We start from the raw sequence: 26,364 nt of genomic DNA, 5'->3' as shown, positions 1-26,364 counted from the left end.
TGTCCTGGAGCCGGACCGGGATAAGGATCTGCTGGTGGATGGAGACCTTGTTCTTGATCTGGAGCGTCGTTCCCTGGCGTTCGGGAGGCCAGGCGTTCCACGAGACTCTGTCCTGTCTTCTCTTAAAGTAGCGTCTTCATGTTCTTCTTGTCGTTCTCGTTACAGTCTGTGCCATTATCTCTGTTTAACGATGAAGGGCTTCTTGAATTTGGCTTTGCACGTCTTGTCTGCGGTCGGATGCTCCTCGCCGCATAACTGACATTTAGGTTGGCACCTATGGTCTTTATCTGGGTTTGGTGTTCCACATCCCGCGGAAATCTTGTTGTCAGGGCTGGGACATACATCTCCTCTGTGTCCAAGTCTGTTGCATTGGTGACATAAATCCACTTGTTTCCTGTACAGGGAGCAAGGGAGTAGCGCTGCCCTGCATTGGACGTACGTGGACAATTTGTGTCCTTCAAAGAGCACAATCACTGTGGTAGTATTAGCGAGTCTCTTTTCTGCTGTCGCCGTTGGGTGTTTGCTCGTAACCACAGCAGCTGTGATGTCTCTTGGGCCCTCGTCGAGTGGGATTACTCTGATGACTACTTTGGCCGTCATGTCAGGCGCTGTCTCCTGAGCATTGGTCTCATAAAACGTGTCTTGAATTTGATACGTCCCACTTTCTGATATTTGTTTGCACGCTCTTGATCCGATGTACTGACGATCAGAAGATTTTGATAGTTGCTGGGGCAGACAATATTCTCCTCCCTTTCCTCTCGAGGAATGCCTGCCGCATCTTGTACCGCCGCTGCGAGGTAAACTATACCGTCCTCAGCCATTTTGAGTCCTCCACGAGGTCTGATCACAATCTTGTAATCCCCTCTTCGCAAGTGCGGCATTCTGCTTGCCTTGCATATTTGCTCTAGCCTGCCTTTCCACGGGTTATTGTTGCGCTTGTCGAGCCGCGTTGGCGACAAGGTACTCTCGCGATGTTGGGAGGTTTTCCGGTCTGATCTTCTGTGTCTGACCTCCTTCCATCCCTTGCTTATATCCATTTCTTCCTGGGATATGCTGCGCTCCTCTACGGTGACTTTCATTATTGAGAAAATGATCGGCATTTGTTGAGGAAGCCGGCTCCGGCGCGTGGCCTCGCGGCTCTCCCGCTACGATGTGCGGCCAAAATATTGTCGTAGAGGCTTGAAAATTGGGAATCCCACCTGGTTCTCGGTATGCACTTGTTCGTGGGAACGAGCTGAGCCCGTTGGCGTGCAATAGCGGGTGGCTTTTTGGCGATTTGGGCTACAAAAACATTCGTGGAATACGGAGCCGGCGTGATGCGTATCAGCTCCCTCCGGCTTCTTCTTTTCCTCGACAGGCCTCTTAAAAGTATACATTTCAATAAAAGCAACTAAAACAAATGATGGTACATTTGCAAGCAAGAGCGTAAATAAATTACTCAAGAAGCTTGATTACAAAGATAAAAGCGTTTACGAGCACGTTCAAAGTTTCTCGCAAGTTTTATGTCAATGGGCCCATAATTACAGGTTAGAGCACATGAAAACTCCAGCAGTCATTCTCCCTACACACTGTTATAAGTGGAGTGATTTAGATTACCATTAGTCGCTTGTATAGTATGCAGACGAGCGAACGTAAATATGGTATCAGGAAAGGGGGAATTGGTGTACAGTACCTTTTGTACTAAGCAGGTGTACCTATAGTTTCGTAGAGTTGTAACGAAAGCACACGGAACTCATTGAATGGGATGTTACTTGGTTGCTGGCTAGAAGAAAAACTTAAAGCTCATTTCTGTAGATGCTGTAAAGAAGTCAAATAAGTTGTGCACGTTAGTCCCCATGCTTCGCAACAGTAAGTTAGGTGACAGTGAAATAAAGAAAAATACAAAGTTCGAAGTAAATCACGGAGAAGATATTGCCGGGCGTAGGCAAGGGTGTAATAACTATAAGCAAGTATTTTACAAACACTATTGATTTGCTCTTTCTAATGTACATGAGTCTAAACTGACCCCTAGGTATTAAAAAGATTAAAAAGTGCCAACTCACTCTAGCAAGCGATCGTCTAAGGTTAAGTTGAATGACGTATAGTTAAGCTTTTTTTTTCTATGAGAAGGAAATATGTAGTTGGTTTTGTCAGTGTTCAGCACCAATAGATTTTGCAACAACCAATCAGATACGGCTAGCAGTTGATGACCTGTTGTAGCCTGCAATTCTGAGAGTGACTTGCCAGTGTTTACTAGTGCTGTATCTTCTGCATAAACTATGATATTCGTAAATGCCGGAGTCTGCTGCGACGTTGCCCCATTACGCGCCATATTGGCATACTCTGCAGTACTGATGCCAAATATAAGCATCAGATGCTTCGGGGGAATTTCGTTGTTGTCTCGTTTAATATTTATTCTTTGTATTTGAGTCCTGTTCTGCTCTGTAAATCCCGCTAGGAGCTCTTCTTCGGTCAAGCGTTCTTCATCAGAGATTACAGCTTTGGATGTGTTCATCGATTGGTGTGGTAACACCGTGATTTGTACATCCCTTGAGACTTGAGAGTTTTTCCGTGCTGAGCTGGTCGTAAAACTCAAGGAGGAGGTCACCGCTGGTGGTTTTCGTTACCTCTTAGCCTGGACCTAGTGTGTCGGTTAGACGTTTCGGAACAGTTAAGAGTTAAATTTTGCTGGCAGTCTTTTCAGGGTTCTGGCTATGAATAACATGAAATCCTGGGAAGGTTTCTTTGCCCTGGCCAAAAAGCTGCAACATTTCTTCGGTGCGCCCTCTTTTGGTAAGAGTGCGAACAGGGAGATGGGGGAAGAACGATAAAGCCATAAATTTTTACTTATGCTTGTTGCATTTTATTTTTGTTTACACGTATTTTTTTGTTTTACGTATTTTGTTATTATGTTGGTGGACTACAGAGGCCAACAGACGCTACGAGACCTGAAGTAAACGCGGAGGCCAGGTGTACATAGGCACTGTACCCTAATATACAATATGTACCCAATGTTGGATAAACAGGTTAGCCCTTACTATTTGGAAAATCGGAAGTAAAGCGAAGTGAGGAGAAGGCCGCGGAGATGGAAAGTGCGAGAGAAAGACGATGATTGGAGACGAAGAAGGGAAAAGGCAGCTGCCGATTTCCCCAGGATGGGTCAGTCTGGGGGTGACGACTGCGTGAAGCCGATGCCGTGTGTTGCTTCTGCCGAGGGGCCTTAAAGGTCCAAAAACTTGGCATCGGCTCAACACTCAGGATCCCCCTTTTCCCCAGACACGGCTAAACCGCGCACGGAAACTCCCGGGAGGGTCCGACTCCATGGGCTCGAATCCGTAGAGCATCCTAAATTAAATTTCAGTTTATATATGTTCTTGCTTGATGCTGGTGCAAATCTGTTGACAGGAACGATGATTGATGTATGGATACAACGTTCTTCGTTGCTTTTGTTTCATTTCTTTTCTTTCTTTTGGGGCAACGACACCGGTGCGATACCAAAACATTCATAGCACGTTATGGTTGAAGTAAGTGTCGCAAGATGTCGCTACCAGCACTGCTGCTCTCCTGAGGTCCGCTAGTGGAGCTCAGTATTACTGATATTGGAACAATGTGCCTTTAGATTTCCAGGCATAATAGCACAGGAATGGGTAGATGTTTTGAGTTGTCATCCATCATTTGTGTCGTCCCTACAGCCCAGCAACCAGCTGCCTTCCTTTTACGCTTAAGTTTACGAGTCGTTACAACGTGTAGAAGCTTGATGCCGACGTGCGAAAACCACACCGAGGGCGAGCCACTCCTCATTCCAACTTCTTGTAGTTTCCTCCTCTCGCAGTGCATGCCTGCGCATGTTTGTTCATATGTTTCTGCCTACTCATGCATACCGCCCCCCTCCGGTAGTATTCTCAACTTAGCTTTGTGGCAGGCTGATACTGTTCCATCTTGGCTAGGGAAGCACATGACTCGTTCCACTGCCCGAATGCATCTAGAGGTGCGAGGCTTCTCGTTTATAATAACATCTCTCAGGCTGCTGCCAGCACTCGATGGGTAGCGGTGAACAGACTGCAGCTCGAGGAGTTGCTTTATTTTTCCATCGGTTCCACCGGCGGTCGTGAAGCTTCTACTTGTGTTGCGACTTCCCCCTCAGGTGATGTCGATTAGCCCGAGCGCTGCGAGATTCATAGTCACTGAAGCGCAGAGCTGGTTGGCCTGGATCAAGGGAAAGGGCGGAGAAAGGGCAGACCGGAGTTGTTGATAGCGTCTCCAAGCAAAAGGCGTTCAACGCTTTCGGCGCTAGAAGTCTTCGCGTCGAACACGATAGACCCAAACAGTTGAAGAGTGTGATCCGCAAATAGAACAAGCCATGTAATAACAAGCAGGAAGTTTTAAAGTTCACGAACTCCTTTAAGACAATCATCGCGTCAGCTTCGTTTGACACTTTAAAGAGAACATGTAGCGTGTCGCACATTGGCTCATCATTGAACGGTGGGTGCACAGCGGGTTCTGTATGCCACTCTGATCTTGGCAGAGCTAACCATTCGAGTACACTCCAGCAGCACCGATATCCCCGGAGTGCACTTGTATATACATCTCGAGTCAAGAAGTCGAATGGGCTGCGTTGCTGTGGACAGTAGCGCCATTCGAATGTGTTCTTTTCGCAGACGGGAATGGTGCCAATGCAGAGAAACCGGAAGACGTGCGCGTTTGCGGCGACTTGATGCTATCGAAAGCGAAGCAGGATTTGCACCAGCCGTGAGTGGAGGTTCGCCTCCTTTTTAAGGCAGTTATTAATGGATGGGAAACCTTGAGCGGGCGAGGATGCGTCGAACAATACCTGGAGCTTGGTAATTTGGTGGATAATGTTTTTATAGGTGGCGACGAGGGTGATGAAAGGCGGTCAAACATTTCCACTTGAGGGTGAGGTGAGCACGGTAAAGCTTGCGTCGTGAGGCTGAGGGAGGAAAACGAAAAAATGAGGTCATCAGCTCACCCCTTATACTAATGTTGCTAGTGCTTCGTTTGTTTTCACTTTGTTTTTACGGGCCTTTCTTCAAAAGTTCGAATGTTACCTTCCTCTCTCTTCACTCCCCTCATGAAAATGCGCTAACAAAATGCTTTATTACTGCGCAAGAGTGCGTGGAAACGGGAGTTATGGATCCATTCTCCGGGTATGACACTGTAGGCATAAACGCGGGCCCAGGCTTGTTTACGCACATTTCAGCCTCCACGTTACGAAATTTCATTGGAGGTGGCGGTCTTTTGCGCGCGTGGGCGCTGCAGTTGCCACAGTACTCGCATCTACGGAGCTGAGAGCTCGGTTCCGGAGCACACGAGAAGGAAGCGAGCACCCAAAGAACGGAATCAAGAATAGAAAAAAAGAACCCCAGCTAGGTAATAAGAAGCTACTGCGGAGGAACAAGAGAGCATAAAAACAGAAAGAGAGAGAGAGAGAGAGAGAGAGAGAGAGAGTGCACATCAGCACTCGCAAGTCCACCTCCCTCGTTCCACCGCCATCAGAAGGCAATAAAGTTCGATCAGGAGTGAACCATGGGCGTGCGCTGCTCCGAGAACACGGAGCGCTCGAGGGCGATGTGGGGTGGGGGGTGAGGGGGGTGGTGGGGGGGGCAGTCTGCGCGAATCGCGCGTGTGTGTGCGCGCGTTCAATGGCCACAACGACGTCTGGCTCTTGCCGTGGCGCGCGCCCGCAGACATGTGGCACTGACTGTCAAATACGGAACCCTCTGCGTCCTCCTCCTGTGCCGCTGCTTCTTCAACTCAGCGACGCCACCCCCTCACCCTTCCCTCTTTCCTCCCAACTTCCTGCCCCCACCCATCGTGTCCACCAGCGGGCGCTTTTCAGCTCGGCGTTGCTCGCGGGGCTCCCGGGGAGGAGAGAGGTTAGCAATCAAAGTGCGAGCAAACGGAACCACCCCGAACGTACGCGGAGGACCAGAGCCACCGCGCGGGACCCCGGTCTGTCAACATGGCCGCTGAGCGCCGCCGACGTTATATACGTACATGAGAGCTTCATCTCGGCGCTGTTAGCCACGGGGAGGGTGCGCGGAGCGTGTGCCATTCTATCTGTGTGTGTCTGTGTGTGCGTGCGTGTCGAATACGCTGACGACAGAAACTAGAGAGGCTCGGAAGGCAAATAACAATGCGTTTGGTCTGGAGATTGGCGAAGACGGGCGATGGGGAACGGTTGAGAGAAAAAAAAGAAACGGGAGGATACAATAAGGGTGACGCGCAGCGAGTGGGTGGCGCCGTCGCTGGGGGTCCGCCGGGCGGTGAAGTCAACAGTTCCGTGACATATTTCGCCTCTCCTTGGATACATTAAAACGAAATTGAATTGTGGGCGAGGATTCGGGGGCAACGCGGGGTTGTTGGTACGGCGTCGTAAGGTATACTCAGCAGCCCGCGGCAGGAACCGCGGGCAACACACACATATACCGCGCTGTGGATTCGTATTCAGGTCCTCTTGTGCCCGCACTGCTGCTTGGGCTACTAGAACACATTAAGGTGAGTCGTGATATCTAGCGTCTAGAAACTGACGGGCTCCGAGAGGTGCCGTATAGTGGTGGACTCCGGATTACTTTTGATCGCCTGACGTTCTTTAACGCACACTTCTGGCATGTTCGAAACGGTCGCTTTGGAGCTGCTCTATGGCGAACTCTCGCCGTGCGGTTCGCACTCGGCCGTGCAAATGAAGCGCTCGGAACACATTCGTCTGGTTCACGCAGTGCGCCGCGCTCTAGCGCAGAGCATTCGGAGGCGCTCCCAACTCCGAGCTGGGAGCTCAACCGAGATCAGACAGAATATTCCGGTCCCGCGGCTCCTCCGATTGCTCTACTAGCAGCTGAAGTTTTGGCCGGAGGTGGCTTTCTCAGGCTCAAATCTCGAAAAAAGCTCAAAATCGCTACGAACCGAACTGGAGCGCGGTAGGAACCAGTCGATAGTACCATTAACTCTAAGTCCAGAAGCTTTCTTGCATTTCACCCTATAGGAATGCGACCTGGTGCTCAGCAGCACAACGCCATCGCCAACAAGCCCCGCTGCGGGTCTTGGACACATTCCGCAAGACTAAAAAAAAAAAAAGAGAGAGAGAAAAAAAGAACAGAACGCATTTGACGATGACTGGCGACGGTAACGCGTCAGCATTGAAAATTAATGTAGTGACACAGCATATTGCCGCCGCCGAACACATTGCCACTGCCGAACATATTGCCACCGCCTGGTATTTTCGGTGGTAGCTCGAAGACGACGGTGCCCTTGATTAGGCGCAGAATACTTCTCATCCTTAGATCTCCGTTCTGGCTATTCCCTAGGCAGAGGCTGGCCGCACAAAGACCACTTTCGTCACTCCCCATGGCGTGTACGAGTTTAACGTTATGCCGTTCGGGCTCTGCGATGCGCCCGTGGCGTTCGAGCGCGTGATTGGTACCATCCTTCTCGGCCGCAAGTGGAAGACTTGTTTATGTTACCTGGAAGACATAGTTATTTTTCTCAAAGGCTTTTCCGACGCATATCGTCCGCCTGCATGACATCCTAACCTGTCTCGCTTCAGCTGGCCTACAGCTCAACCTGAAGGAGAGCCGTTTGGCTGCCCGAAAATTAACTATCTTGGGTCACGTTGTCGCGAAAGACGCCATCCTTCCCGATAAGCTTCGTGCAGTCGCCGAGTTTCCAAAGACCACATCTATTGCGGCCCTGCGAATGCCTATGTTCTTATTTTCATCGCCTTGTTCGGAACTTGGCCTTTATCATCGCACCCTTGACGAATCTGCTTAACGCAAACAAAGGCATTTCCGAATGGTTGTCAGCATGCGATAAAGCCCTTGAAAAGTTACGTGGGTGGTTGATTTCATCGCCGACCAGTGGTGTCGGCCTTGGTGTGGCCTTGGCCCAACAGAGAGCAACGAAAGAAGAAAATGTCGTGTCTTATGCAAGCCGTACCCTTAGGAAAAGCCGAGTTGAATTACTACGACACAGAGAACGAATATTTAGCCATGATTTGGGTGTTGGGGAAAGCTTCGGCCTTACACATCTACGGTTGTCCTTTCAGCATATTCACTGACCATCGCGCCTTTTGTTGGCTCTCTTCCTTGAAAGACCCGTTGGGCCGCCTGTGCCGTTGGGCGCTTCGCCTGCAGGAATATGACATTCGTGTCGTACACCGCTCCGGTCGAAAGCATTTCAACGCTGACGCGCTCTCCAGCTCGCCGATGACTCCCCCCCCCCCCCCCCCTGATGCGACTTTTCTCCATTCCCTCGACCATCTAAGACACGCCAGTACTGACAGGCATTCAATGAGTGATCGCTTACCCTGCTGCTCGACTATCTTTCAGCTCCATCCGTCGTTCCTTTAACACGCATGTACATACGCACACGCACACACACGCGCGCACGCACGCACGCTCAAGCACCAGCAGCGTTTTCGTACCATGCACACGCTGGTGACGCTTGCCCACAGGCTACGAATTGGCCGCAGCTGCAAGCTATAAGGTAGCCCTGAAAGTGTTTCGCAGCATTCGGAGATCGTCTGTGTGACAAGTAGTGGCAGCAGTCAACGAACTTGTTGCATGTAACCCAGGAGCCTTATGCACGAAGCACATGTAAGTGTCCGCGCACTATATTTTGCGCTAACGTATAGTTCGCCTAGGCAACGTAAAGTCTGATGCGGCGAAGACTTGCCAATTGAGGCCTGGCGGCGTGGGTAAGTCACAATACGGATTGATAAATTTTGTAGAGGGGTCTGCACTGATGGCTTGCATCACGCCAGAGCGACCGCTGTAAACGTCACATGACTGCGGAATACCAGAGCCGCAGTGTCTCTTCTCGAGGGCTGCATCTGGATCGATTTTGTCAGAAGTGTTGTGTACGGTTGTGTACGAACGGCCTGCAGAGGTGTCGCCCTGCAAGCCGTACCCGGCCAGCTGCAGCTGCGAGGGTGGCAAGCTTCGAAGAAGCGACTGTCGAATCCTCAGAGCCCGCTGCAACAACTCGCTTCGTAAGGACTACAATGCGCGAGTCAACAGCCCTTCGACGCCGGCAGGTCTGCGGCGACGACCTGCTTTGTGAAGATAAGAATGTGCCACTTGAACATGGGGACGGCGCCGAGATGGCTAGCCACAGTCGGCGGAGCAAATATTGTTAGTGTGTACGCCGTCAAGGTCTGGTTGGAGCAGGGGAATTCCTGGAACGAGATGCTTTGCGGTGCCGTCTCACGCAGCTTAGAAGTCGTCAGTCAATGGACAGACGCGGCGGCCATTGACTGCACGACAGGCACGTATCCGGGGGGCCCGGTCCCCTCCTGAAATTAAGCGGCATACTCACCCCCCCCCCCGCCCCTTATCCGCCCACGCCACTACCCTCACACACATCTCTAAAGCGCCGACAAATCAATGTACTCGGCGGTCAACATTTTGCTGCCTTTTACAGCGCGAAAGCAGTGTATGACTAACTTCCGTAGTTTTCTTTCGGCGTCCGTTAACAGAAAAAAAATCGTGTGGGCCGATCCTGGTGATAGTGCAAAAAGGGTCCAATATCAATGGCACATACCCCTGTGGACTCGGGAAACTGTAACGCGACGTTCGGAATCTTCGGGATGGGCCCACGTATGGGGAGCGCTTAACGCCTGCTTCACCTCCGCCGCGGGTGGGCCCGGTGTTGCACTATCTTCGGGAGCGGCACATGTATGGGGAGTGCTTAACGCCTGCTTCACCTTTGCCACGGCCGACCCGCAGTGGATGTGAAACACTTTGCTTATCGTTTGAGAGCTTTGACTGTCAGCTTTCGCTGCCATTCCAACTTCACACAGTAGAGTAGTTGTCAATTTTTTCACTCCTTCTGAATGGCGATAGTTATCGGCATCTTCTGGGGTGTGGAGGCCAGTTTTCTCATCGATTCGGTGCCTGCGCGATCAACTCAAGATCAATTCAGTTGTCACCATGTATTGCAGCAGGCAGGGCGTAGTGTATTGTTTTAATTGCGGTATTTTATTTATAATGCCCAACACAATTATTATTTCACCGTCTATTCAACGATCACGCGCAACGCTGTTGCTTCGTTAGTTCAACCTTCTTTGTTTAGTCTGATCCAGCGGCCAGGAAAGGGATTCGGTTCATAGTCAGCCGGTCTGTATGCTTGTGGAACGAGTTGTGCCCGGAGAAAACGACAATTGTGTTTAACTTTTCCCTTTGCTTCATTATTTCCTCGAGTGACGGCTCGCTGCGACGCTGGCAGATCCTCGGAACCATATATCCGCGATATGCGTTAGATAAGGTGGAAAATAAAATATTGCGAAACAGCGTCCAACTGCAGGCATTGCAATAACCGTTCAAACCATAAGCAATATGACTGTCACCCGTTACCTCGTCTGGTTTTTCCCTAATTATACAGAACTTTTCTAGCAAATTTGGCAACTAGAAACGAGTCGCAAGGAGATGAGAAATTAAGCTACCTACTAAGGGAGAAAGCCAAGGTGACAGCCAAGCAGGGAGAGAAAGCGAAAATTGTTTGTAAAAATATTTATTAATCAACATCATTTTTATTTAATAAAGGAAGTAGAGAAAATGCCGCCGGTTGTGGAGAATAATTCCGTGTGTTCTGAATGACGCTTCTACAGTTATCAATCGAGCCGCCTGACGTAGCCACTTCCCTGTTGTGCTAATGGGGGTGTTTTTCTAACCTTCCGTGGTGGGCGCAGTACGTCTAGAACCGCAGCGTCCAGCTCTGTACGCGGTTTTACGGGACTCGTGACCACGCATCCTTACGTAACTTCTCAAATAACAACACGAGTCGGTTTTGGTACTTGGTAGAGCAGTAAACGAGGGATCCAAAAGAACTGTGGTTGTTGCAAAAATATTCATATCTCTGTAATTCTTGCAGAGCTAATTCAAAAAAACGCGACTAGAAATCTTTATTTTGAACTTTCGCTTGTTAACTTGTTCTTGGCAAGGTTCTTCCTGCTCATCTTTCATGCGCGAGTCAATTTGATGTGGTTCGCTCTTTGTGTCGTGTCGTGTCGTGGCACAGCTCGGTAGCTGTGCCACGACACGGCTTAACCCACTTCTGTTCACCATGCAGGATTTCGTTTGCGCTATCTCCTGCGTGCTGTTCCCCGTTCTTCTGGGCCCGGTATCAGCCATCCACGTGAACTACCCTTTCCCGGCTTGCTTCGTCACCGTGGACAACTGGCGCCTACTTCCAGCGTTGGCCACTGTAGTTTCTGCGGCGCTGGAACCTGGAAACTGGACGCTCGAAGAGGAATTCATGGTCACACCGTCATCGACTTCATCAGGCACACTGCGTATAAATCATCCCCGCCAGCCGGACGCGCTCTGTGGGCTCGGTAGCTGTGCCACGACACGGCTTAACCCACTTCTGTTCACCATGCAGGTCAGTAACCAGTGTCACCTTTTCGCTAAAAAATCTAGCAATAGATGCCTTATTCTGCTACCGAGCCCTCAGTGCTGTGTTTGTATTATGTCTGATTGTATTAACAGCGTTTGTTCTTTGCTACTTATGTTATCCGGAGATATTGAAACTAACCCAGGACCCCCCACCCTAAATGAAATACTAAATGAACTAAAAGGCTTGTCTTCTGGTCAATCCCAGCTCATTGGAGACGTGCAGAGCCTAAAGAGCCAGCTCTCAAGCACCGATAAAACCATTTGCGAACTAGGCAAAAGAATCTACAGTTTAGAATCTCACTACCACCAGCTTCAAACGCTCCGAACGGAATTAGACACCGTTGCAACCACCACCTCTCAGACTACTCGACAGGTCTCGATATTGGAGACTCGGCTTGACGACATGGAAAACCGCTCCCGACGTAACAACTTGTTGTTTTACGGCATAGCGGACGAAACGCCATCCGAGACCAACGCTCAGTCTGAGGAGCTAATCACGGCGTTTTGCAGAGACCATTTCAACGTAGCCATCGAATCTAAGGAAATCGAGCGTGCCCACCGTCTTGGTCGCCACTTGCAAGACCGGTGCCGCCCCATAATAGTAAAATTTACCTCATTTAAAACCAAGGAAACTGTTCTCGCTAATGGCTCTAAACTCAAAAATACACATTTTAGCATTGGGGAAGATTTCTCGCCTCTCGTTCGGAACGCACGGAAGCACCTTCTCGCTTTTGCTAAAGAAAAATCTGGTCCTTCTTTTACGATATAAAACATTATTTATGGGCTCCAAACGCTACGTATTCGACAATGCAACCGAAACTATCGAAGAAAAATCATAGCAACCCCCTCCCCGCCCCAAATCATTAAATGGTTCCGTTTCTGGTCACAAAGCTAATCTCTCTATTTCGATTATTTTCACAAACATTCGCAGCTTTCTCTCTAAACGCCACCACGTGTCAAGCCTTGTATCTTCATCCAGTAGCAACTTACTTATTCTAACTGAAACGTGGTTGACCTCTGACGTCACCGATGGCGAAGTTTTATCCGACTTGCCCAACTTTAATCTTTTTAGAAAGGATCGTCTCGGCACACGTGGCGGTGGCGTCCTCATTGCTGCAAACAAACAGCTTTCGTGTTCTGTTATCAAAATATCCTCCGACCTTGAAATATTATGGTTAATCTGTCGTTCCGCACCACAGTCTGTGCTCTTGGGAGTTTGCTACAGGCCTCCTAGACACACTCCAGATTTTTCACGCGAACTTAATAATATTTTAACCAAACTTTCGACTAAATACCCTAATGCTCGCGTCGTTCTCTTTGGAGACTTTAACTTTCCGAATATCGACTGGATGACCCTAACCTCGTCAGCACCCAACGCGAAAGAAGCTAACGAATTTCTTGACGTTTGCCTAAACTTTAATCTTACTCAGCTAGTATCACAACCTACACGAGTCACTTCCGATACCGCCAATATTCTTGACATAATCTTAACAACAGATCCAGGGAGCCTATCTTCTATAACATTTCTAAAAGAAATAAGTGACCACAAAGTAATTCATGCTAATTTTGCCTTTGTCCCCGAAATACGCCACGCTTGCAGGAAAACAATTCGACTATATGACAAGGGGAACTATGGGGCCATCGTTAGTGAACTTAATGCCTTTTTTCCCTCGTTTCAAGATGGTTTTTGGGAACGACCTATTAACGAAAACTGGTCACTCTTCAAGAACAAAATGAACCGATTAGCTGATGACTTCATCCCTAAGGTAACTTTCCGTCCTACCCGCCAAAAACCTTGGTTTACTAAATCATTAAAATCGCTTGAAAACAAGAAGAAACGTCTTTTTCGTATCGCCAAGACTAGAAACAGTGTTTGCGCATGGGACAAATACAACATTGCAGAAAAAGCATACTTAACAGAAGTGCGCAACGCTAAATACTCATTCTTTCACACTGAGCTATCAAAAATCCTTGCTGATTCACCCAAACGTTTCTGGCAAATTCTAAACCCACATGACACCCCTCCCGTTATCCTTACTAATCAATCTGGTCAAGAAGCAAGTTGTTCAGAAAGTGCCAATATATTTAATACAGCCTTTTCGTCTGTCTTTACAAATGAACCTAACCCTACTGAAACAGAACCGTTTTCCGCTAGTTTACCAGAAATGCCACCCATAAGCATTAGTTTCGCTGGTATCCTGTCCTTAATTGAAAAAATGAAATTGTCATCTTCTACTGGTACGGACGAAATAAATTCCAAGCTCTTGAAAAACACTAAGCACATATCTGCCGAATTTTTACTGTTACTGTTTTCCCAGTCACTTTCCTCAGGAATTCTCCCTTACGACTGGAAGTGTGGGAAGGTCATTCCAGTTCACAAAGCAGGCAACAGAGACTGTCCGTTAAATTACCGCCCCATATCTCTAACCAGTGTGTGCTGCAAACTCATGGAACATATCATATACTCTCAGGTCATGCATTTCCTTGATTCTAACAGCTTTTTTAATCCCTCTCAACACGGATTTCGAAAAGGCCTCTCATGCGAATCCCAACTAGCCCTTTTTCTTCACGACCTGAATGCTAACCTCGACACTAACGTACAAACAGATGCCATTTTTCTTGACTTCACCAAGGCTTTTGATAAAGTACCACACAAGCGTCTGCTAATGAAGCTCTCTCAACTAAATCTGCCACACGACGTTCTAAACTGGATCGCCCAATTTCTGACTAACCGCTCTCAGTTTGTTTCCCTTAACAATGTCAAGTCTGACTCGCTCCCTGTAACGTCCGGCGTGCCGCAGGGATCTGTCCTCGGCCCACTTTTATTTCTAATATATATCAACGACTTGCCTAATAATTTATCATGTAACATCCGCATGTTCGCTGACGACTGTGTTATCTACCGCAAAATAACTAACATATCTGACCAAACAGCCCTACAAAATGATCTTAATAAAGTGTTAGACTGGTGTAACCGCTGGCTAATGACCCTTAATCCTAACAAATGTAAATTAGTTTCCTTCCACCGCCGCAAAAACCCACTCCAATTTCCTTATAAAATCGCTAACATACCAGTTGGAACAAGTGAATCCTATAAATACCTTGGTGTAACATTAACCCCTGATCTTTCCTGGCGCACCCATGTCACGAATATCATTTCATCGGCTAACCGATCATTAGGATTTCTAAAACGTCATCTGCGTCACTCACCCTACCACGTAAGACTTTTGGCTTACCAATCGTTAATTCGACCCAAACTTGAATACGCATCACCAATCTGGAGCCCTCACCAAGTTTATTTGATTAACGCTATCGAAGCAGTGCAAAATCGTGCTGCTCGCTTCATTCATTCTTCTTATTCATATGATATCAGTGTGTCATCCCTTAAGAATGACTCTGGTCTGCCCACTCTTTCGTCTCGCCGCAGGATCGCCACACTATCACTTTACCACAAGTTTTATCACAGTTCTTTCAGCCATCCACCTTACATCGCTCCCGCCGCTCGCACATCCCCCCGCACGGGCCATCCACTTCAAGTCACCCGACCCCGTTCTGGCACCACTACTTTTTCTGCATCATTTTTTTGCCGCGCAGCTTCAGAATGGAATGGCCTTCCCCACGACATTGTTTCAATCACCTGTCCATCACGTTTTATTCAAAGTGTATCCATATACCTGTCTTGTTAAATACCTGTGGCATTTGTAACATCTCTGTACAACCCACCCCTTATGTAACACCCCCTTGTGGGGTCTTTAAGGAAATAAAGTGAAGTGAAGTGAAGTGAAGGTGTATCTCACAAGTGTACCTATGAGATACACGTTATTTCAATTCTCTTTTGCGGGTTTACTGGTATTTATGGTGAATGGTGGGATTATTCACATTTGTACTAGTAAAAGTACCCTCCCCCTCATTTTCATAGAAAAGTTAGCTTGGGTTGCCCCCCCCCCCCCAGAAAAAAAAAAATCCTGCGTACGTGCCTGCTGTAGGGTCAACTCTGGGAAAGAGAGGCGCCTGCTCAGGTCAGGTACCGTGTCTGCGAGAGAACCCTCTCACCTTGGTGTGGTCAGTGCAACCTGTGCGGAAGTGCGTGCGTAAACCCTCCCCCTCAAAGGCGGGTCGGCTGCGATGGCTTTGGACGCTCCGTTTGGTCGAACGGCCGTTTTCCCTCACCTAGGGATCTAGGGAGGACAGAGTGTATTTAAGGAGCCGTTGGCGGCTCCTCAGGGTGCATTCCTCTTTCAGTCATTTAGTAAAGCAATGAAGGGGGCTAGTTGGTGAACGTTCATGGTTATATTGCGCTCAGTTTTACAAACACGATACTAAGGAAGGACAGGACGTGGACGGACGAAGCGCAAACTACCAACTGTTTGATACTGTTAAAGAACGCGCTTATATACAAGGAGATATGGTGCGGGGGGGGGGGCTACATATAAAAAGATATGACAAGGTGACGACATGTGATTATGGTTTGGGTCAGGCATACATCCTTCACATGCACCCGTTCGCCCTGGCGAACTCGACCTCAGCTTTGATAAGCGCGATGGACGGAGTGCTTACGCACGTCTCTTTTTCTTTAGCTATCGCAAGCGCCTCCCATATTTCTCGCTCCGTTTTTGTTTTTGATGTTCCGATGACTGTGGTGCTTTCTATTAGCGGAGAGCATTTGCACTGTTTGCAATGTGCGGCCAAGTTGCTAGGTGCTGTCAGAAGCTGGCACGTGTATTTGTGCTCCCGTAACCTATCGTTTAGACAACGTCCAGTTTGCCCAATGTATACTTTCCCGCAGTCTTTCCCGCAGTCTTTCCCGCAGTCATGTTAGACTGATGAAATGTAACGTTCTGATGTAGATACTGTAAATAAATACCATATTCCTCGTTCTGGATGAGAACAAGTCTCTCCCTTCAACAACGTCCTCAGCGTGGATAAGTTGGACGACGGCATGGGCCAGCTACCATCTATTTCTTGCCCAACTCCAACCATTACAGCGCTCAGCCTGAACATTGCGTTGTATGCCGCAGCGAGCGGTAACCACTGTAACGCAACATTGCGATGTAGCTCACCCAGGTTTCGACACACATGTACTCGATGTCAATGACGTGTTGTCCCTGTGCGAGGGGTGACTTCAGAGACAGTATAGGGGTCGCTCGTGAGCCGGAAATATTAACCCAAGGCTCAGCTTTCTAGTATATTAGGCCAGCATAATCGTCCCGCATGTGTAGCGGTAGCTCACTGAATGTCGTTTGTGGAAACGACAGAAAACCGTATAGGACGATGGAGGAAGGTGGCATGGCAGCAGTCCATCGCTGCTTACGTGTAGCCACGAGACCATCTACAGTGGGCTTGACACTCCACAGATGTTCTCGCCACAGGCAAATTTGAGCAAGAATGCAGCACGCGGTGGCCACAACTTGGGCCAGTCAGTGCGAAGATATAGCTTGTGAAACAGCGCGACAGAGTATGAACAGGGAGAAAGAAATAGAGGCAGGCATACGGTCGTTGTGTTTCTCTCCCTGCGTCTCTCTTCTTCCCGTCCTTTGCTTTTCGTGCCGTTTCACCTAAACACGTATACGGTGTCAGAAATGCGGCGCCCTTGCGTACGCCTGCATCCTTTCGTGTCTCTTATGCATGTGCCCGTGTGTTTCAGCGCTGTTTCACCCCAATTCAACTGTTTTCGCCCTCACATACACGCCCTGACGGCGGGGCTACCGCATCTGCGTGACGTCACGACGCTCTGAACCTCCTCTGCAGTCAGCCAAGGGCGAGTGGTGGTGGAGGGGGGGGGGGGGTTGCGGTGAGCGTAGCTGGGGCTTCGAGCGCGCCTGTTGCCGGCAGCGAGTGGGACACGAGTGGGCGAACGCGTCGCCTGCCTGCTGTTCGCGTCGCCTCTCCAGGGAGGGGACGTCGAGTGCAAAGCGCGCGCGAGCGATGCAATATGCATGCTCTGCACCTCCTCGGGAAGGCTCGCTGGCGCGCCCGCGTGAGGCTCCTGAGGTGGGCGGGGGGGTAGGGTAAAAGCGTGCGCTTCCCACTTCTGCCCACGGGAGACGTAGTACGTTCGGCCGCCTGTAGGCGCCTCGTGGGTGCTTCCGAGCAGCGCAACGGAGATAGCGCGGCGCGCACGAAACAGGAAACCCTGCAGCGCTGGCTGACGGCGCTTTAGTTTGGTTGATGCAAGCTTCAGTGTGCTCCCCAGCAGGGAGCGCCGAGCATGCGCATATTCTTTAGGCTTTCCGTATTGTTTGGCCGCGCTTGTACCACTTGCCGGAAAAAGCTAGTGCACAGCCCGTCGTAATGGCGTACGTATACAACGAGCAGACGCGACGAAAAGCGAGATTCCTTGGTTTGTTATGGTTTGGTTCAGGGGCATATGTCCACTGTCGAGGATCGGCCAGAACGAGGCCTTTATCTGTGAATAGTTCTATTTCTTTTCCTTGCTTTTGTTCCACTCCACAGCAGTGTTTAGTAAACATCGCAGTCTCCAAATACTGTGCATCGCAGGGAATTCAGGCGTGGAATTTGACGATTTCGAGTGCCCACAAAGTTCGACGCACGCGATGATTCACGCGGCAACACCTCCTGCTTAAATCGACGCTCTTCGTTTAGTCTCGTAGTTGGGATTGAGGTGTGAAGAGTTCCTTGGAATGCCTATTTCGTAAGGATTTATTTTAGATCTTCAATTTCCTGACACAACTGCTGTGCTTTGTCGTTCCGATTTCGCTTGACATTTTAGAGCGCAGCTCTTTGGCGTCCGTTCCTGGGTTTCGCGTCGTCGTCGGCGTTGTCGTCGGCCTCGTAACCAGCTCCGCCCCCCTTTCATCCCCCCAGCGCTAGCAGCGACCGACTGATACCGCTGGATGCCGCTGACGCCGCTAGAGAGTCAAGATAACGTGACTGCATAGAACACCGTCGCCGCCATGCAGAAAGAGGAGGAAAGGGTCCCCCCCCCCTGTTCTTGTGTGGCGGATAGGGTGCTCTTCAGTTGCCGACGCGCCGGTTATTTCACGTAGGCCCCGGCACGTCGACGAATACGTGACCACCTTCCCACGGCTAGACCTGGTTCTTAGCGCTGCGGAAGCGAGGGTATCATATTGTTTGTGTCGGCATCGGCGGCGTTGTCCCTGAAACCAACTCCGCAGCTGGGGTTGACTCACTATCGGCGTCAGCGGCATCAGTCAGTCGCTGCTATCTCTTCCCTCCTCCCTTTATCGTGTTGTCCGCTTGCTGCGCGCGCTTCTGCCCCCATCGTTTGCCGCTGGGTGTACACGCCGCCCCCCTCCCCCCTCTTCCTGCGAGTCTCCGGTTGTCAAAGCGCCGGCTCGAACTTAATTCCTTTCTTCGCTCCTCCTCCAATGCAACCCCTGTGCGGTGGCAATCAGAGAGCCAGATCGGTGGCGGCGGATCTGTATATGTGCACCGCCCGAGCCGAAATTGCCGCTGCCGTTCGCCCTGTGCGGTGGCAATCAGAGAGCCAAATCGGTGGCGGCTTGACATAAAGACAAACAGCAATTTCCTAACACTTATGCGGGAGAACATCCCGTTCCTCTCGCTCGTAACGCGTCCCACGGCTGTGACAACCTCGCGAGGCACTTGTATAGATCTCGTCTTTGAGAATCAAGCATTGGTGTACCAAGTCGAACATATATCAGTCTATTTCTCCGACCACAAAGCTTCCTTCATGACTGTCAAGAACTGTTACTGGAGTCTTTGTTAAAGGAATACGTGTGAAAAATAAAAAAAAAATTCTGTGATAGCGCATACATGTGTTGCTCGATTTCTTTGCCTCAATCTATCGAAAAGGTGAAACAGCTTATTTGCTGCGCTCAAATTTCGCATTAGGAAGTAACGTAATCGTCGGTAATTTTTTCTTTTCTCTGTTGATTTACAGCTCCCTTGTTCACCGTCGCACGCGTCACAGCGGATCTCATGTGAGTCACTGGTGACACGTCGTCCATTCTCAAATCCACCTAGCGTAGTAGCTGTACTTTTGCGCCACCTCTTGAATGTCTTCCTCAAGATTCCTGTGGACATTTACGAGACCATCAGATTCTTACTTGCGGTGTGTGTACGGAAACAAATCTTAATTTGTGACTGAATATTAATGCCAGGTAAATAATTAAAAAAAATGATCGGCAGTCTTCAATAACATCGTCCCTGAACGCTTTTACGGCGGCACCAGTAGGCTTTCAAAGCGGACACCATTATATCACCAGCCGCGCAGCTCAGTGGCTGTGGCATTGCTATGCTAAGCTCGAGGACGCGGGTACGACCCCGGCCGCGGCGGCCGCATTTCTATGAGATCGGAATGCAGAAACGCCCATATACTTACATTTATTAGCACGTTGATGAATCCCAGTTGGTCAAAATTAATCCGGTGTTCCCCTCAACGGCATGTCTCATAATTAGATCCTGGTTCTGGCACGTAAAGGCTCAAAAAGATACTTAATTAAGCAGTAATTAACACAATTATCTTAACAAGAACAATTCCCTTGCGATGCACACACCGTCGTATCCATCCGCTGCAGTATTGTCTGCTGTGGTTGTCGAAATACATGCACATCCACTGTCACTCTCCCAGTATGCGTCGCACACTAAACTTCATAACAATTTGCCAAGTGCCACATCGTCTGACTGCCAAGTGCACATAACCGCAAGGACATCAATTCCTTCTGCCTACGATGGTGGTGGTGGGCGTAGTTTTGGTTTAAAGCAATTAGCTTACTTTCACACTTTTTCGGCCATTTTCGTGGTCAGTGGTTGGACTCTAAGCACCGATACAAAAGAAGTCGCAGTTTCGCCCGAAAGGCGAAGTCGGCTGGTTCCTCGACAGGGAAGTCTCAGGTTCAGCAAGAAGGCTCGCAGCAACTGCTTCAACATATCGCGACGAAATGAGGCTTTTTGTGTGTGGCAATGGAACTGTACGGGGTATGTTCGTAAACGGGCGCCTCTGCAGCAGTATATTCGCGCGTGTAAGGGTAGGCCACAGGCTATTCTACTGCAGGAGACAATGACGGAAGAAGTTTCTCTGACGGGCTACCGAACCGTCTTCGGCGGATCCAAAGCTCGGGAGACCTGCATTCTGCTGGATAGAAAACGGACGCAGGTGGTCCATGACCTTAAGATACCTTTCAGTTCCCTGGAATATGTCATGATTGAGGTGATTCCTAACCGGGTGAACAAGAAAAGCGTGTTTATTCTGAACGTGTATAGTTCCCCGAGGGACAGGGTGCAGAGATTCAAGCTGCTTCTGCAGAAGGCTTCTAAGCTTGCCGGGGACCATCCGCTGATCGTGACTGCGGATTTTAATGCTCCGTATCACGTGTGGGGTTACAAGCATGACACAGTTAAAGGGAGAGACTTTTGGCAGAACGCCGCGGAGTTTGACCTTACGCTGGTCACTGACCCTGCCTTTCCGACACATATAGGGACGTCGACGTGTAGGGATACTACCCCTGACCTCTGCTTTGTAAAAAACGCGGCCAAGCCTAGTTGGTGCAATCTTGCCGACGGCAGTGATTATTATATTAACCAAGTCGTTTTTGAGGTTGAGGGTAGGCGCCCTAGGGCGTTAGCGTTTATAGACTGGGATAAGTTTCGGATGATCCCGGAGGAGAGAGGAGAAAGGGGGAAGGAATTCGAAGGCCTGTACCTGCCGTCCTTGGAGGATTGGGTCACCCACGTGAGGGAGGACGTAAAGGAGGCTACGAAGGAGATCACTACGGATTTCGAGGTGGATAGTGTTGATAGCAGGCTGACCCATCTGACTGAAGCCAAGCTGTCTATGCTGGCTTGGTGGAAGGGGCAGCGGCTTAATCGCAGGCTGTGTAAAAAGATTTCCGAGCTGAATAAGCTGATTGAGGAGCACTGTAAGCTTTTGTCTAGGCAACAGTGGGATGAGGTATGCAACTCGGTGGACGAGCAGGTGGGCAACGGGAGGTCATGGAGCTTGCTTAAGCATTTGCTGAACGACTCCAATGCTAGAGCTGTACACGTAGCAGTGGGGTCTGCCTCGGAGGAAGAGCTGGTTGAAAAAAATGGCCAACAAATACCTTCCTGTTGCGGACCCGGATGCTCTTCTGACGGAGCAGGCCTACACGGGAGAGGACAACTTTTACCTAGATGAGGACTTTTTTGTGGAAGAGATACATACGGTTTTGCATAACCTTAACAGCAAGTGGACTCCCGGACCGGACGGGATTTCGAACAAGCTTTTAAAGAATCTGGACGATAGGTCAATCAAGTACCTTACCGGGGAGGTTAACGCTCTGTGGAGAGACGGGGTGGTTCCGGAGCAATGGAAGACAGCTCTCACGGTGCTGATTCCCAAGGCTGGCAAAGTCCCGAGCATTGATAACTTAAGGCCTATTTCGCTCACTTCATGTGTGGGCAAGGTAGCCGAGCATGCGGTGCTTAATCGGCTTACAAGGTACCTTGAGGAGAACCAGGTGTATACCCCCACACTATGATTGGTTTTCGGGCCGGGCTGTCGACTCAAGACGCAATGAAGCTCATCAAGCATCAGGCCATTGATGGAGATGGAAGGGGCGTTAAGGCCATCCTAGGCTGGACCTGGAGAAGGCTTTTGACAACGTTCAGCACTCTTATATTCTTAAGTCTATTTCGGATCTTGGCCTCGGCGCGCGCTTTCATGACTATGTCAGGTCATTCCTGTCAGGCAGGAAGGCTACCTTGAGGGTTGCAGAGCTGGAGTCAAAGACGTTAAATCTTGGAGACAGGGACACTCTTCAGGGGGCCGTCATCTCGCCCACATTGTTCAATCTGGCCATGGTCGGATTGACCAAGAAGCTCTTGGAGATTGAGGGAATTAAGCACACCATGTATGCAGATGACGTGACCATATGGTGTCCCGGTGGTAGTGAGGGCTATATCGAAAGTGTTCTGCAGGAGGCAGTAGGTGTAATTGAGAATTATTTGGACCCGACTGGGTTAAAGTGCTCCCCCTCCAAGTCGGAGCTGTTGCTGTACTGTCCCACTAGAAGGAGACAGACCCAAGCCAAGGGGATGGATCCCCGTGGACCAGCTGAGCATTCAGCTTCGTACAAGAAATGGCGATGCCATACCTAGGGTAGATAAGATCGGGGTTCTGGGTATGATGATTGGTCGAACGGCGCCAACACGCTGACGATCCAGAAGATGATTGCCAAGGCAGAAAATGCGGTACGCCTAGTGAAGAGGGTGGTCAACAGGCAGACGGGGTTCAAGGAGGATAGTGTGATTAGACTTATGCACGCATTTGTATTGTGTCACTTTACTTATGTGGTGGCCATGCACAAGTGGAAACCATCGGAGAAGGAGAAGCTTGACACGCACATTAGGAAGATCACAAAAAAGTGTTGGGGGCGCCAATATGCACCAGCACCGACCGACTTCTCCAGCTGGGAATTCATAATACCTTGGATGAGATAGCTGAAGCTCAGGAGAGGACGCAGATGGTGCGTCTTTCTACGACTAGTGCGGGTCGGCAGATTCTGAGAGTTAGGTGTTCCTCAGGAGAAGATTTCGCAGCTTCATGTCGGTATTCCCTTGAAGGTCCGTAATCGGTATCACTACAAGCCTGTTCCCAGGAACATGCATCCGGAGCGAAATGTGGGTAGAAGAAAGGCCAGGGGGGCTTGCCTGCTGAGACTCATTCGTGATGAGAATCAGAAAGTTGGCTTCGTCGATGCTTCTTTTAACGACGAGAGGAAGGTGTTCACCATAGTTGTCGTGGACAATGAGGGCAGTGTCGTTAACGCTGCTACCGTTCGGACTGATAGGCCAGAGGTCGCGGAGCAAGCGGCTATTGCGCTCGCCCTGGTTGACAGGCGCAGGCCTTTTGTATACAGCGATTCAAAGTCGGCAGTTAGGGCCTTTGAGAAGGGCTCGGTGGCTAAGGTTGCTTTGAAAATTATGCAGACATGTGATATCTCTCAACGCTACATATGTTGGTTCCCTGCTCACCTTGGTATGACTGAGGGAGCCCCTCCGAATCTCAATGAGTCCGCTCATGAGGCAACGCGAGATCTTACCCTCCGCTCTGCCCCGCGCCACGGCGTGGCGGTACTCCCCGAGAACAGAGACTCTCCTTTCACATACAATAAAATCACGAAGTATTACCTGCTTAATCGCAGGGTTTACGGCTTGCCGCTTCCTAAACTAAACAGGGCTAGGCACTTACATTACGCTTACTACAGACTGGTACTGTTTTACTGAACATGTTTTATCCGGAGACGCATACAGAGCCTTATTACCAAGATTGTGGTGCTTTAGCCACGCTCGAACACATGCTCTGGTCTTGCGAAAGAATTGAAGACTCGGCGATCAAGGATGCGTCCAGGTGGGAGGCTGCACTTCGCAGCCCGGACCTGGATGAACAATTCTGGGCTGTCCAGCAGGCTCACGACGTGGCCGTGAGGCTTGGCCTTCCGGTTCCGACGTGGGAGCGGCCCGCTTAGTGATTAATTATCACTATTTGCAGGACCAAATAAAGTTTTCCATCCATCCATCCATCCATCCATCCATCCATCCATCCATCCATCCATCCATCCATCCATCCATCCATCCATCCATCCATCCAACTTCGCTGGACATCCACTTTCGCAGGGCCGGAATGACGATTCATTTTTTCTTCTTCCTTTTTTTCCTGTCCGACGCTTGGAGGCAGAAGACTACAAGAGAGAAAAAAAAGTTGCCGTTACGCCGGGTAGGCGAAGCACCGATTGCGATAGCAAATTAGTAGGTAGCTGCACGAAGTAAGGATAGTGGTTTTATCGGCCGTGTAAACTTGTAAACATTCGCTTACTAACTAAATTAACAATGATAGAATGTGTAAGCGTAGCTCAACGAGGACGTAGAAAGAAACAGACGCATGAAGATAGCGATGTCTTTGTGTGTCCGCTTCTTCCTACGTCCTTGTTCAGTCGCGCTTACACATTCTATCATGAATTCAAACAAATTAGCCCGTCAACGTGTTTTAACTAAATTAACCAGCACGCTGTCACGCACGCCCAGGTAAACATGAACACACATCGCTTGATGACAGCGGAAAGTGTCGGTGAAAATGCTGGAGTTAGGAATCGCGGCACTCTGCAAACATCGCAGATTGCATTGAAGATGAGGACCGAGCTGGCGCGCAACTTGGTCACGTCGCAGTTTGCTTTCATGACACATGAGCACCGGCAACGCGTCCCTACGGCGTCCGCCAAAGGCGCCAACTACGGCGTCCGCGATTCGCGTAGCCAACGCCGCAGTAGACGTCGCCGTTGCCTCCACTCTATACGGAGCGGCGGGCGAGAAGGACATCGAGGCACCGCAGCAGCCGCCGGAGAACGGCCTCCTCCCTCCCCCCCCACCCGTGCCTCGCGCGCCACAGGAGAGGGCACGCATCCGGGCCGCGTTCCTCGCTCGCGCACGCGAGATCGAACCGCCGTTCGCTGGCTCACCTTCCCACGCTTTCACTCATACGGAACTTCACGGTGACGGCGACGGCAGAAATGCGCCTGGAGTGTCCATATAATTGCTGTCGCAATAAAAACAATGAGATTAGTTGCAAAGCTTATAAAGATATTGACTCGCCATTCCGGCCCTGCGATAGTGGACGTCCAGCAAGGCTGTTGAAAACCACCCCTAGAACTGCTGAGAGGGCTATACAATGCTTTATTGCTTTATAGTAATGGTGATAATGGTAAGTTGGACAGCACGTCACCGCCTTTAGCGGTTCTGCAGCAACATTGAAATCAGCTGCTAGGTTGGTTCGTTTGTAGTATACGAAAGGCAAGGGACGTCACTTACCGCGTCGCAAGCTGCCGTCGCCGCGGCAGCTTGCGTAACAGTAATCTTTACCGGAAAACGTATGCGGGGAGCATTAAGAGCTTCACATTGTTATGAGCAGCGCCTTATCAATTATGTGGCCCGGATGCTTGTTTTGGGCTTGTTCTTTATTGAAACGTATGCTGTTCTATATCTTGTAGTATCTTGTATCCGTGATTCCAAGGAATGTATGCATTTTTTCGCTTCACTTTGCTGAGTGCTCGAAGCGTCTGCCTTGCGGGGGTACGACACCGCTCCTGGCAATGCACTGCTGCCGGGATCGGCCCACATTTTTGCTAATAACGGACGCGCACACGACAAATGCCGACCACCGAAAAGCTAACCGCATTGCCGTAGATTACAAATGTCGCTGGCCAGGTACAAGCGAGATCCGTCATGAGTGCCTCATTCCCAATCATACACCGCAAACAAACAAACAAGCATACAAACAACTGCGATGTGGAAAAAAAAAGTCTCGTGTATTTCACGCCGTAAACACATCTCGCTCGTGTAGACTGAAAGCAAGCACTGAACACAGGAAACACGCTCTGCCTCTCGCGATCTTCCGATTAGCGGGGCAGTCGCGCCACACTTCGCTTCGTTTCCAACGTGCAGCTCGATGCAGATTGTCCGCGCTAGCCAATATATCGCGACATGAAAACACGCATAGAGCTGCGTTCAAATTTCGCATTAGGGAGCCTCATAATCGTCGGTGAATTCTAGAGGAAATTGAGAATCGTTTATCACCGAGCGTCTGGAGCATCTGGCATATACAGCGCGCGTGGCTATGTGTGATGCATTGTATTGTCAACCTGTAAAATTTCCACGGAACGCACCCATAGAGAAATAAAAGAAGTATATTTTTATGGGAAAGTTTGGTTTTGCCGGCAAGGAATTAAAAAGATAAGTAAATCACTGTTTGGAAACATGATTTTACATTTATCTTTTTCTGTCAAACGTGTGCCAACTGGCTCTTGGAATAACTATGTGTCCACGTGAACGGGACGTACTTCCTGACGCCAGTTTCCGCTGAGTGCCCTGTCTTTCAATATAAAATAAAATTATTTCTCATTGACACATGACGATGAGTGGCGTTGTTAAGAGGAACTTTAGCTCGGGTGCTCCTATCTAAATACATGTAAAAGGAGAATTCGTTTTTCTTGGCAGCCAC

The sequence above is a fragment of the Dermacentor variabilis genome, chromosome 4 (genome assembly GCF_050947875.1).
Source record: "Dermacentor variabilis isolate Ectoservices chromosome 4, ASM5094787v1, whole genome shotgun sequence".
NCBI classification, from domain to species: Eukaryota; Metazoa; Arthropoda; class Arachnida; order Ixodida; family Ixodidae; genus Dermacentor; species Dermacentor variabilis.
The sequence above is the reverse complement of the archived record's forward strand: the minus strand, read 5'-3'. Positions refer to the sequence as shown.